The sequence below is a fragment of the Chrysochloris asiatica genome, unplaced genomic scaffold, assembly GCF_000296735.1.
Source record: "Chrysochloris asiatica unplaced genomic scaffold, ChrAsi1.0 scaffold00014, whole genome shotgun sequence".
Taxonomy (NCBI): Eukaryota; Metazoa; Chordata; class Mammalia; order Afrosoricida; family Chrysochloridae; genus Chrysochloris; species Chrysochloris asiatica.
Window position 1 is genome coordinate 5,903,149 of NW_006408532.1, and position 13,002 is coordinate 5,916,150.

General features: G+C 45.3%; 1 protein-coding gene across 1 annotated transcript in view; it reads left to right on the forward strand.

The window, feature by feature from the left end:
• Positions 1 to 13,002, forward strand: part of RALGPS1 (Ral GEF with PH domain and SH3 binding motif 1) — a 522,711-nt gene that overhangs the window by 485,388 nt on the left and 24,321 nt on the right. The gene's annotated exons all lie outside the window — the stretch shown is intronic.

Consider the following 13,002-nt stretch of genomic DNA (forward strand, 5'->3'; position numbering starts at 1 on the left):
CCCTCCTCACACGGGGCTCCCTTGGTCCACAGAAGCATACACTTGTCCATGTTCTGACAGACCTTGAGTCAGCTACGCTAGTGTGGCCTCCACTGCCCTTCAGGTGCGACCATGTTGGCTTGCTCAGGCCTGCTTCCTTTGTCTTCTAACTGCTGGGGATACATTGTAAGCTCCCAAAGTGGCCCATGAAGTCCTCCTTCACTGTGCCTGCAGGGGACAAGAAAACACCCTATGGGCAAGGAATGGGGCTCCCAGAACTTCTCTGGAAAGCTAATATCTCTGCCCTTTTATATGCTCAGAATGGGGTAAGGGGGCCTGTGTGAGGGCCTCACAAACTGGAAAGCTAGTTCTCGCCCATTCACTGTAGAATTCTGTATCTGTTTTTTATGTTTGTTTTTTGTTTTTTCTTGATGTCACAGTCAAGCAGAGACCCTAAGATGCATACCTAGCCTGTGTCACCCTGCTGCCCTGCTGTGACCCAAACAGCTTCCCTGACATTCCTTTGCTCTGTGCTCCCTATGACCCAGAAGTCAGGGCCTTTTGACTCCAAGGAAAAAGCAGTTCAACTCCACCACAGTCAAAGGGTGATTGGATGCCATTTTTTCACATCTGAGCTATGTGCAAGCTAGATCTTGGCTCACAGCAAGAACCCGTGAGAACTACATGTATGAGAAGAAAAGAATGTGTGTGAATGTAATAATGACCAGCTCCCAGGCTCCACCATGAAACCTGGCCAGAGAAGGTTTTCAATACAAACAGACTATTTGTGCCTCAGAGAGCCAAAGGGCCCGAATCTCTGTTCTGAGAAGAGGACTTACAAGCATGAGAAGGATGAAATGCGAGAGACCCTGAATCCCTTTGAATTTGGTGAAGGTAAGCTTTGTGAGCCAGATGTGCGGGGTGGCGCTTTCAAGAGCTCTAGATTATGTCAGTTGCCATTCTCCTCTTTCCAATGAAGTAGAAGTTTAAAAGGTGAGGAGACTTGACCATGAGCTTCCAGCTCAGCATGGGGCAGAGGCTGGACTGGAACCCAAGTCTCATGACTCCAAGTTGAGCTGAGTAGTTTCCCCGGTGCCACAGCTGCCTTCTATTAATTTTGGATGTGCGAGAGTTGGAAAGCACTCGCTTGAGCAGCAGCAGCCTTGCCAGACTGCTTAAACGGGGCAGAGAGGACCCAGGGCAAGGCCACTGAGATGCTGCTGGAAATCCGTGGAAATGAAGCTCTTCATCCCAGTCGCATGTCTTCCTCCACAGAGCTGACTCCTCTACAGGCAGGAACAGCACACCCATCCATTCAATAAAGACAGTGCTCCGACTACATACCCAGCCCTGTACCAGGCACTGGGAACCCAGCCCCTGCCTCCCACAGCTCATGACTAGCAGGAGAGGTAGACAGGTAATCACACCAGATTCCTTAAGTGAAGGTAAGACACAGGTCTCCATGAGAACATGTGACTGGAGGAGGATGGAGCCCCACTGCTGGGGCTGCTCTCTACCTGGATAGATGGCCCTTGTGAGAACTCAAGACGTGTGAACTGTGGAAAACACTGGACCTCCTAACTCAGCAAAACTCCCCTACTGTTGTCTACTTAGAGGTCCTGGTGGTGCAGTGGCTAAAGTGCTCATCTGTGAGCCAGAATGTCATGGGAGTAAGATATGACAGCCCTGGAAACACTATGGGGCAGTTTTACTCTGTCCTGTAGGGTTGTTCTGAGTTGGAATTGACTTGTTAGCTGTGGGCTAATGGATTGTCTCCTTTAACCCCTGAAGAGAGGAGAAAAATAGCAGTTCGTAAACATTGGAACATCTTCTGGAATCAGCACTTCTCCCCTCCATTTCTCTCTCCTCTTCCAAGAGAAACATACAGGATGAACAGGAGATCATTTCCAGGGTGGCCTGGTTTGCCAAATATTTCAGTTTGGACTGCTGTGGTGGGTATAAGAGAACACTATGGCTCTTGGCAGAGTTCTGGCACCAGCTAGCTAGCCAAGACCCATACATTTTGCTCACTCTAGACACTCAGACCAGCGGAAAGGAGATAGTGCTATGTGTCTCAACCCCAAATACGGTGTTGCCTCTACAAGACGGTCTCTGAAAAGGAAGATGTGATGGTGGAAATCAGGACCTGCTAGAGAATGACATGTAGCCTCTGAGACACCTTCCTTTAGAATTACAGATGAAACACACGATCATCTTCGCCACATATCTAAAAATGAAAATGTTCTCAAGTGTTCTTCTGGCCTTGGTTTTTACACAAGTTCCTTTTCATCTTTCCTCTTTGCATCCCATAGACACTGGTTTCCTCTGCATCTGTCTTGGACCTTTCCTATCGCTAGAGTGGGTAACCTCACCCACCTCTGGGGTTCCCCAGCTCCCCTGTGCTGATAAGCACACATCCATCCCCAGCTATAAGCTCTCTCTTGAGCAACAGGCCTATCTATCCAATTGCCAAACGAAAACAGACAGCAGTGCCAAACTGAACTTTTGATCATCCCCCAAACCTGCTCACTAAATGAATGGTGGCTGTCCCCACCAAGGATTACCCTGGCTCCTCTACCTCCACACACCTGGCTGGACTAGCTCCTAGACATCTCTCATCCACATCTCCCCTCCCAACATGTAGCTGTGAGTCTTGGCCATACCCCGCTGCTCTCCAAAACGGTAGTCAAATCTTTCTTAGATACAAATATGCACCCCTTCCTAAAAGCTCAATGTCTTCCTTCATTTAACTCTGGTCTCCTCAAAAGGCTCTGCAGCTCTTGCTGTGGCCACTCTGTCTGCCTTATCTCTCATGGTTCCCACCCTTGACTCTCCAGCCAGACTTGAAATGTCTCTAGTAAATTCTGTGCTCCACCATCTCTGGGTTTTTGCACATGCTGTTTCTTCTGCGTACATCGCTGCTTTTAGCTGGAACTCTTGCCTTGTCCCTGATGCTGTTGTTGTTGTTGTTGTTAAGTACCGTGGAGTCGACTCTGACTCATAGTGACCCTGTACAGGGTTTACAAGGCTGTAAATCTTTACGGGAGCAGAACGCCTCATCTTTCTCCTGCAGAACCGCTGGTAGTTTCGAACTGCTGACCTTGAGGTTGGCATTCCAATTCGTAACCACTACACTACCAGATGCTAGACCTTCCAAAAAGCCTCCCCAACCATTCCCGGATGCTCTCAAATGTCCTGTGCTCCCAGCTCTATGGCTCACCAACTGCTCATCTAGTGGCAAATCCCATAACCTTTCTCACCTCAAGTTCTACACTACCTGCATAGTGGTGTTCTTGTGAGGTTTAAATGGGATTATATGTACAGAGCATTTAGCATAGTTTCCAGAACACAGTAGATATTCAGTAAATGTTAGTTGTCATTATTAATTATTATGACTTCTGTTGTCATAGTTATTACTATCACTGTATTGATCTTTACTATTATTCTGTCAGAGCATGTGTCTCTCCTGGGTGTGATTATCTGGTTATTTCTCTCCCATATTTGATTATAAAATACATGAAGGTGGAACATCTTTCGGATTCAGTGTTATATCTCTAGCATCTCCCCCAATGTCTGGAAGAGGGGATTGCATGGGGGAAGGAAGGAAGGAGGGTGTGATTTCGTCTACTCCTTACAGGGAGGCTGCAGGGTCAGGATCACCGTCACTGTTTGGCACATGTGGAAACTCATACTTAGAGTTATACCGGTGACTTACACAAGGCCACACATCCTGCAAATGGCAGACATAGTGGGATCCCAGGCCTGTCAGCCTCCCGAACCTGAGTTCTTCTGTGTCTCACCATTCACCATCCCAGATGCGGCCCACATCAGGGCTATCATGAGAGGGCCCTGTACTCTTCTCTTCCAATCAATGAGTGCTCTATTGGGCAGTATGTTGGTCTCTTGAAAGAAATGTAATGAAAACCAGATTTTTTTTCAATATAATGTTTCGTTCCCCACAGAGACTGTCATTTCTCATATGTTCCAATATAACTGCTAAAGAAACAGTCATTTAAAGAGCTTTAAAAATTATTCATGGAAAAATTATGCTGAGGAAAAATAGAGCAATCCTCTGAGATAGTCAAGCCATATGGTCAATTTTTCCAGATGTTCGTGCCATATCGGGCTGGGCAGTAGGGACTACACTCTACTGAGCAAGGCTAGAACTCCGGCTCATTATCACCACCCCCACCCCTGCCTGGAAGACACGGAGACATTAAATTGCCAGCTACCCAGTTCAGAAACTGTCCCAGAAGACACAAGTCCCTGGTGCTGGCACATGGGGGCCACCCCAGGCTTGGCTCGGCAGGAACACAGGCCTTTTAGTTAACAACGAGTGTCACTTACTGGCAGAGGCCAACCCCCAGCCCCAGGCCCCAAATGAATGGAAATTCTTCTGCTTCCACGTCAGATACAAGCTGTTGGTCAACAATGCAGGGAATGGGAAGGGCTGAGACCGAGGGTTCTTAGAGCAGCATCAGCTTTGAAACTAGGCCCATGGGGTTTCGGGCTCTTCTCCTTGAAGCCCATATCCTCCCCCAACTGGATTGCTGGGCATCTGAGACTACGTATACAGAAAGAAGAGAGGCTATCTGGGTCTAGTCCTGGAGCGAGTTGAGTGAAAGAGGCCGAGTGTCCTGGGCAAGTCCAGAGTTGTTGGGAAAGACTGATAATGGGAATCAGAATCAGGAGACCAGAGCTACATGGAGACAGGGAGGTGGGAAGGAACCAGTCAGTGAGGAGTTGGCAGAAAGCGCTAGAAGGAAGGTACCAGAAGAGTCTCAGAGCATCCAGCTCTTGCCTGCAGGGTCTGAGTTAAAGGAGTAAATCCAGTATTTCCTCAGCCAGGTGACTTTGGTGTATCATTTCGCCTCCAATCATCCCTTTAAAATATCAATAATAAAAGTACCAATTGCATTATTGTTGTTAAGTACTATGGAGTCAGTTCTGACTCATAGTGACCCTGCACAGAATTTCCGAGGCTGTAAATCTCTACGGGAACTGAGGAATTCGCACTGAACGCCTAAGACAGGCAGCATCCCTTAAACAAACAATAAATAAGGAGGATTCGGATGCAGACCGTGCAGACCCGGTCAGGAGGCCAAGCCCCTGTGGGCCCAAGTGTTGTTGACCATCCAAACCATAGGCTCTGAGGATCAGACTTTAGCTACCTAGTAGACATAGCAAACTGTCCCTCATCTGATTATTCAGTAATGCTTGTTAGTAATCTCATACATGAGCCCTGGATATCCACAGACAAATGTAAAAACCTTCCCTAAAAGCCGAGACTGTAAATTCCAAAAAGGCAAGTCACCCCCAATCCAAAAAAAAAAAAAGCTAAAGAGGATAGAGAGAAACACTGTTAACTGATGATATATGGAGGGGATAATAATCAATGTAATAAAACAAGCTATATGAATGGTTGAATGTGAAGCTGATGATGTGCCCTGTAAACTTTCACTCAATGCAAAATAAAAACATTTAATTAAAAAAGAAAAAAAAAAATCTCTACGGGAGCAGAAAGCCTCATCTTTCTCCTGCGTAATGGCTGGTAGTTTCAAACTGCTGACCTTGAAATTAGCAGCCTGCTTTGTAACCACTATGCTACCAGAGCTCCTTATCAGATTTAACAGACATTGATGTGTTCATTCAAGCCTGGAACACAATCAGGACATTAACAGAGGTTAGTCACTGTCACCTTCTTTTCCTCAAGAGTAATAACTAGATCTTTTTTTTCCTCTTGATGTTTTATTGTGAATTGAGTGAAGGTAAACAGACAAGATCATCCGCTTTAGTTTCAACCAATCATACATTCTCATCTCAGTGATCACACTCCCTTTACTGTACCAACAGTTACCCTGCTTCTACCCTGTGACTTCCCTTTTGCATCTTAGTTTTCACAAATGGACAAAGCAAAAATATTTGATGTATACATATAAAACCAAACATATGCATTCATTTAAATGCCCAAAGGGCACATTTTGCAAGCTGGACTCCTGCCCACAGACACACAGCCTTTCTCAGTCCATGAGCCTAGAGTCCTCAGCTGCTCTATCTCTCCATGCCATCTCCTCTGCCACAGTGTCTGCTGTCACCACTTTTCTGGGTAGGAGGATCTCACGCTCCACTCATGTTCTTCCTTGATGGCCCTGGGGTCCTCTGTTCCTAAAATGGAAGATTAACCACTCCTCCCTTTTAGTTGTACATCTTCTACAGTTATTGTTGTAGCAACTAGATCTTCTCCATCACAGATTTCCTGGGGGGAAAATGCTTCCTGCTTAGTAAATCACCTCACATATGATCACTGTGCCTTCTTACTCATGTTTTCGCCAGTGACTGACCTTTGAACAGCTAGAGTTTCTCCTTCACCAGCCCCACCCTTGTCACCACCATGATAGTGGTGTGTGCCGAGTTCAAGTCCTGGCTTCAGCATTTAGTAGGTCTATAAGCTCTGACTTCTGTAAAATTGAGCCATTAAGAGTATCCACTCCATGGATTGCAGCACCAGAACACCGCACAGGGTTGGCGATAGCATCCAGCCATCATTATCACCAGTATTATTACTACTACAAGAGCAGGGAGTCTTGAGTTCCAGTTCAAACTCCGTGGGGAGGAGCAACGCAATTTGACCTCTGAAAAACATTTTCCTAATCCCAGGCTAGGAGCCAGATGACTCAAGCAGTGAAGTTTTAATCCCTCCTACATGACTGCTGATAAACAAGGCAGATTTCTTCGGGACAGAGGTTTAACGCCTGCCTTTGGACCCATTTTTTTTGCACAGACTCTTTACCAAAGCTGCATAGCAGACTCACCTGGAGCGTTCGTTTTTTTTTTTCTCAAAATGCAGACCAGTCACAGGCCAACCTAATTACCTAGAACCTCCTAGAATGGGCCCAAGAAACTACCTTTAACTAACACCTCAGCTGATTCCAGTTAAGAATCCTAGCCTTAAAAAAGGTGATGACAGTATGGCCCCACACACCAGGAAAACACAGACGTGAGTTAAGATGCAATTTCAGGACCTCTGCCCACTCCTCAGAGGTCTCCCATGGACACACGTGCATACCTCTCTGGGTTTACTTGAGTGTCACGACTCTGTGGCTCAGAGCCCTTGTCCTGAGGTACCATTTGAAGGCTGGAATCAAAACTTCAAAGAGCCTCCCCGGTCTGAAATCCCTCACCAGGCAGTATAGTGCAGTGAGGTCTCTTGCTTAAGGTTCTTTTGGCTTCAACAAAAAGAGGAACCACTGGCTCATGAAATTCCAGTAAAGCAGGGAGGCAGGGAGCTTTAGGAACAATACTCTGTTGTACCTCACTTGTTCCCTTTATGCTGTGAGTCAGTTTCTTTTTATGTCACCATAAGCCAGCTTCCTGCACCACAAGCAGGAAAACATGGCCACCACACCACAGTGTCTAGATTTTCTCTTTTACTTACCCAAAAGAGACTTTCCTTAAACTCCTAGTCCCAAATCTGAAAACCCTGGGAAAAGTGTCCATCCCTAGACTATCATCTGAGACTCGGGGCAAAGTCACACTGGACTGGCATTGGCTCCCCTGCAGCCCCACCAGCAGGAGGGGTGATTCCTGAAGAAAGTTCTGGGAAGGTGGCACTAGTGCCCACTCCATGGATTCATCAGGCCTGGGCTTGAAACAGTGGGGCTTCCATTGTCCACCATTTCTGTGCCCTTGGACAAAATGCTGATTCTCTTGAGCATCTGCCTCCCTGTCTGTGGAATAAGGATAATAATACAGACCTCAGAGAGATGTATGTGAAGGCATTGCAGCGTCATGGTAGGGAACAGATGGCACACTCAAATTGGGTGCTTAGAGGAAAGTTTCAGAATAAAGCTATTTAGAAAGATGCGGCAGGATGCGGGAAAACCCCAAGAGATAGTGGACTACCTCAGGACACCCTTACCACCCTCAGGCCCACAGGAGTGCAGAAAGCAGTGGTCATCAAAACCCAGAGCACAGAGGGCTTAAGAGGACTGCGAGCTAGAGGAGTGAATGGCCGTGGAGGGAGAGTGCTGGAAGAAGCACTGCTGTCCCTTTCCTCTACTCCAGCCAGCCAGCGCTTCCCATTGAGGAGCCCCAGGCCAGGGGGCCTGCTGATCTAAACCTTACAGTGCAGCCCCTATTCATGGCCCAGGGTGGAGAGCTGTGGAGAGTAAATGAGAAGTAGCAAATGAAAGATTCCAGGACATCATCTAGCGCAACACCCAGCACAGAGTTGTTGTTGTTAAGTGCCATTGAATCAGTTCCAACTCATAGTGACCCTGTATAGGGTTGAAGTCCTAGCATGGCATTGTAGGATACACACTGGACTAACTGCAAGGTCCACAGTTCAAACCTACCAGCCATTCCTTGGAAACCCTACACAAGGTTGCTAGGAGTTAAGAATCAACTCAATGGCACATAACAGCAGCATAGGGCTTCTGAGGCTGTAAATCTTTGTAGGACCAGAAAGCCTCATCTTTCTCTTGTGGAGTGGCTGTTCGGCATGAACACACCACCTTGTGGTTCAAAATCAAGTGCTACTGGCTGGGTGCCCATTCATTTTAAAGTATTCAACTTTACAATCAGCCGGAGGCACTGGTGGCTCAGTGGTGGGAACGTTGCCTTCCATTTGGGAGACCCAGCTTTGATTTATAACCAATATGGCCACCACCCATCCGTCAGTGAAGTGGAGGGTTGCATGTTGCTATGATACTAAACAGGTTTTAGCAGCGCTTCCAGACTGAGACAAACTAGGAAGAATGGTCTGATGATCTACTGCTGAAACTCAGCTGGTGAAAACCCTGTGGATCACAACCGTCTGATCTTGAACCAAACATGGATGGCACAGGACTCCACAGAGCTTTATTCCATTGTGCACAGGCACAGTGAGTCAGGGGCCATTTCAGCAGCAGCTAACAGCAGCAGTGCTTTGAAATAATTAAAATATTCTTACATACAGAAAATTATATCACTGATGAACCCATGTTCCCATCATCCATATTTAACAGAAGTTAATGTTTTGCCATGTTTGCTTCATATTTTTTAAGTCACATTAAGCAAACCCTGTTGGAAAAGTGGTTAAAATGCTTGGCTACTAACCAAAAGGTTGGCGGTTTGAACCACAAGGCACTCTGTGAAAGAAAGTGTGGCCGTCTGCTTCCATAAAGATGTACAGCTTGGGAAACCCCATGGGCAGCTCTGCTCTGTCCTACAGGTTTGTTGAGAGTTGGAATCAACTCACCAGCAGCGGGTTTAGATTGGGAATCTGATATCACACATAGAGCAATCCCTCTTGTCCCCATTCTGCTTCCTGTCCCTTGCCTCTTTGGAGATATGTACTATCCTGATATTGTGGCAAACGGCATTCCTATGTAAGTTCTTTGTTTTATACCACATATGAGGGAGCTTCAAAAAGTTCATGGAAATTTTTCATTATCTTTTAATTCCATTTTTCCATGAACTTTTTGAAGCTCCCTCATATATGCCTGTTCATAATAAACATATATACTATTATTTTTGTGTGTTTTTGAAGTGTTAAATATGGGACTTCATGCCATAAATGCTCTTTTGTACCTTGCTCTTTCCATTTAACACCCAGGTTTTATGATTTATCTATATTGAGACTTGTAGATCCAATTTCCTCCATTTTTCTGCTTTGTAGAAGTTGTTGAATGAATAAACCAGAGTTTGTTTATCTGTTTTCTTATAAAGGGGCAGGTATGTTGTTTCTCCGTTTTTGCGCTGACATACAGTTCTTCACCGAGCATCCTTGTATATGTGTCTCCTTGTGTACATGTACAAGTTTCTCTAGAGTAGGTACCTAGGATTGGAATCACTCCTGAACTAGAGACCGTGTTCTGCATCCTCATCAACACTTGATGTTGTCAGATTAATTCTATTTTTGTAGTCTGTTGGGGTGAAAAAGTATCTCATTTTTACTCTTATTTCCATTTCCATTATTGCCAGTGAAGTTAGGCTTATTTCCTGATATTTGCTGATTCTTTGGGTTTTTCTCTTCTGTGAATTTTCATTTCATATCCTTTGCCCATTTTCTCTGTGTGGTTTGTCTCTTCCTTAACTAACTTTTGAAGCTTTTCAGATATCTGAATACTAAACCTTGATTGGCTACTTGAGTGGTAAATACCTTCTCCCAGACTAGGACCTGTGTTTTAACTTAGATTTTTTTTTTTTTTAATGTTTTATTGTGAATTATATGATAGTTTACATGGGAGAACATTAGTTTTATATTCATCCTATTGTATATTGTTTCATTGCCATGGTTACAATCCCCTCCATGCATCATCAACCAACGGAAAGGTATACCCCGCAAGCCTGTCCCTCTGCTCCCCTCCCCCCCCCCCCACCGGTAGTCAGCACACAGCCCCTCTCCCTCTCTTAGTCTAAAGTCCCCAGCCGCTCCATCTCTCCACATCATCGTCTCTGCCTCCACTCTGCCTCCATCTCTGGCATCACTGCTTCTCTGGGTAGGGTCCCACTCTCTGCTCTTCTCCCTTGATGGTCCCAGGGACCTCCGCTCCTAGACTGCAAAGTTAATCACTCCCCTCCTTGCTACAAAATGTCTACCTTTACATTCCCAACCCTCACAGTCTGTCCTGATAACAATGATTCACTATTGTATCACAAGAGACCTATCCGCATTTTCTTTCATCAGCCCCGCCTAGACAGATTGGATACTACTCAGTGGAGATTCCTCCTTCCTCCACTCCCTTTTACCTTTGATTTTGCTGTCTATTTTTACACACAAATGTTTGAGTTTAATGTAGTAAAATTTATTCCTGTCTGGTTTGTGCTTTGTGTTTCTTCTTTTCCCCCAAGGTCATAAAGATATTTTCCTATTTCTTTCCCAGTAAGTTTGAATATTTTATTTTCACATTCGTGACATGAATCCACCTGTGTAAGATAAAACAGAGATCCAGTTTTATCTTTTTCCACACAGGACTACCATCATGAAGAAGTTCTAGGCTCGCTCTCCTGCCCTACTATCAAACTGTTTGAATTATTATTGCTGTATGATTTGTTCTGGTATCTAGCATGGCAAGTCCTACATTATTTTCTGAAGAATTGTTTTGGGCTATTTTAGCCTTTTATTCTTCTTTGGGAATTTTAAGATCAGTTGAATGACCAAGTCAGGCAGGGTCTTGAACACCATGGACAGGATGTTTTCAAGAAGGGAAATTACATAGTCAGCTTTTCCTTTTTTAATCACTCATGAAGTTGTCTGGGGACTGGGTTGGAGAGGACTAGGCTAGAGCTGGAACAAAGAGGAAGTATGGGAGCTCTGGCCAGTCAGTGACAAAAGCGGTGGACAGGGTGGGTTGTGCAACACTTGGGGGCCTTGGTGACTGTACATGTTGAGTAGAGAAATGAGAAGAGAAAAGGCAAATCCTAGTTTGGCAGACAACAAGGACAACCCTTACTTTCCAGAACAGGTTACTGAATAAACAGCAATGCTTCCAGCCAGAGGGTACAAATAAAGGAGGAGAAGGAACCAGGTTCTACTTTGGCTGTGTTGAATTTGGGGTTCCCTTGGAGAAGTTCATGGATATAAAGGTTTTGGCAAAAGAAGACTGCAATAAAGATTTGAGTTGTCAGCCTATCTCTTGTGGTTGAAATGAAAAACTGAAAACAAAAACAAAAAAACACAGGAGCTAAAGAGGGAGGGAGGCGTTCAAAGACAATACCTGCATGCTGTGTTGTTAGAGAATAGAGCCCTGGGAGGAGACAGAGTGGTAGCAATGGAAGAGGCACAAAGAGAAGCAGGCAAAGGTGACATCACAGACTCACAGGAAGTAGAGCATTTCTTGCATCAGAGGCCAAAGACTCTGGCCAAGGACCTATGAGTGTTCATTGGTCTGGTATAAAGGAGGTCACTGGAAGTGTCCTTAAGTACAGAAGCCAGCTTTTAGTGACTTGAAGAGAGAGTAAGAGGGCAGACGCAGAGCAACATGGAGCATAGACACTCTGTTTGAGAAAGCTTAATTGGCTGAAAGGAAGACCCAGAGCCAAAGAACTTTATTTTACTAGAAAGTTTTTATAGGCTCGAGAAGGTGCCAGAGAGAGAAGGGGAAATTGAGCAGCAGCGCCTTTGATTTGTTCTGAATTTATGTGCTTTGAGGATGTGGCTGAGATTGGTGTCTTGGCCTTCACCACGGGTGTGTACCCCAGGTAGCTAGAGCTAGGCTAGCAAATAGGGTGCCCTCCCCTAAGACTCCCTTCCCAAGATTCAGAAACTAAAGAGTGAAACAGTGGTCAGGATCATGCCACTCCAGATTCGCTGTGATGTCGTCAGCAGGAAGGATCCATGGACTCTGCTTTAGTCTCTGTGGATTTTGCTCATTAGGATTTGTGGCCTCTAACTCCGTGGCTCTAATGACCTCCTGTTGTCTCCATGGCTTGGGGCTGAGGGTATGGTAATAATCATGATAATAAAAGAAGTATGAGTGTTTTCTATATAAATTACTTTATTGGCTCCTCTCAACAGATGGGTTTAATTATTCCCACTTTTCAGAAGAGGAAACTGAGCCTCAGGGAACAAGTTAAGTGCCCTCTCTAAGGTCACCCAGCTTGTAACTGACAGTCTAGGAGCTGAATCCCTATCTAACTGCTCTCACTAAATGAGTTAAATACCTCCTTCCATAAACTCTCAGTCTCTGATGAATGAAAGTATGGAGAACAGAAATTATGTGTAAGGACACCGTAGTAAGGGAACTGGCCTAAGAGTCAGAATACATTTTAACTCTCAACTCTATCACTTACTTACTAGCTTGGTGGCCTTAGATAACTCATGCCATGGGAAATGGGGGGCCAGGTTGCTAATTCCCAAATCTATTCATGGCATGCTCCGTCCAGCTCTGTACTAGACAGAGGTCGATGGGCTCTGTGTGCAATGGGACATATGTGCATCTGGAGAGTAAGTTAGCAACTCTGGGAGCTCATTGAGGGAGGGTGTTCATATCTAATGTGTAGGAGGCCATAGGGCTCAGATAAACCTTGCCTAGTCTCTGA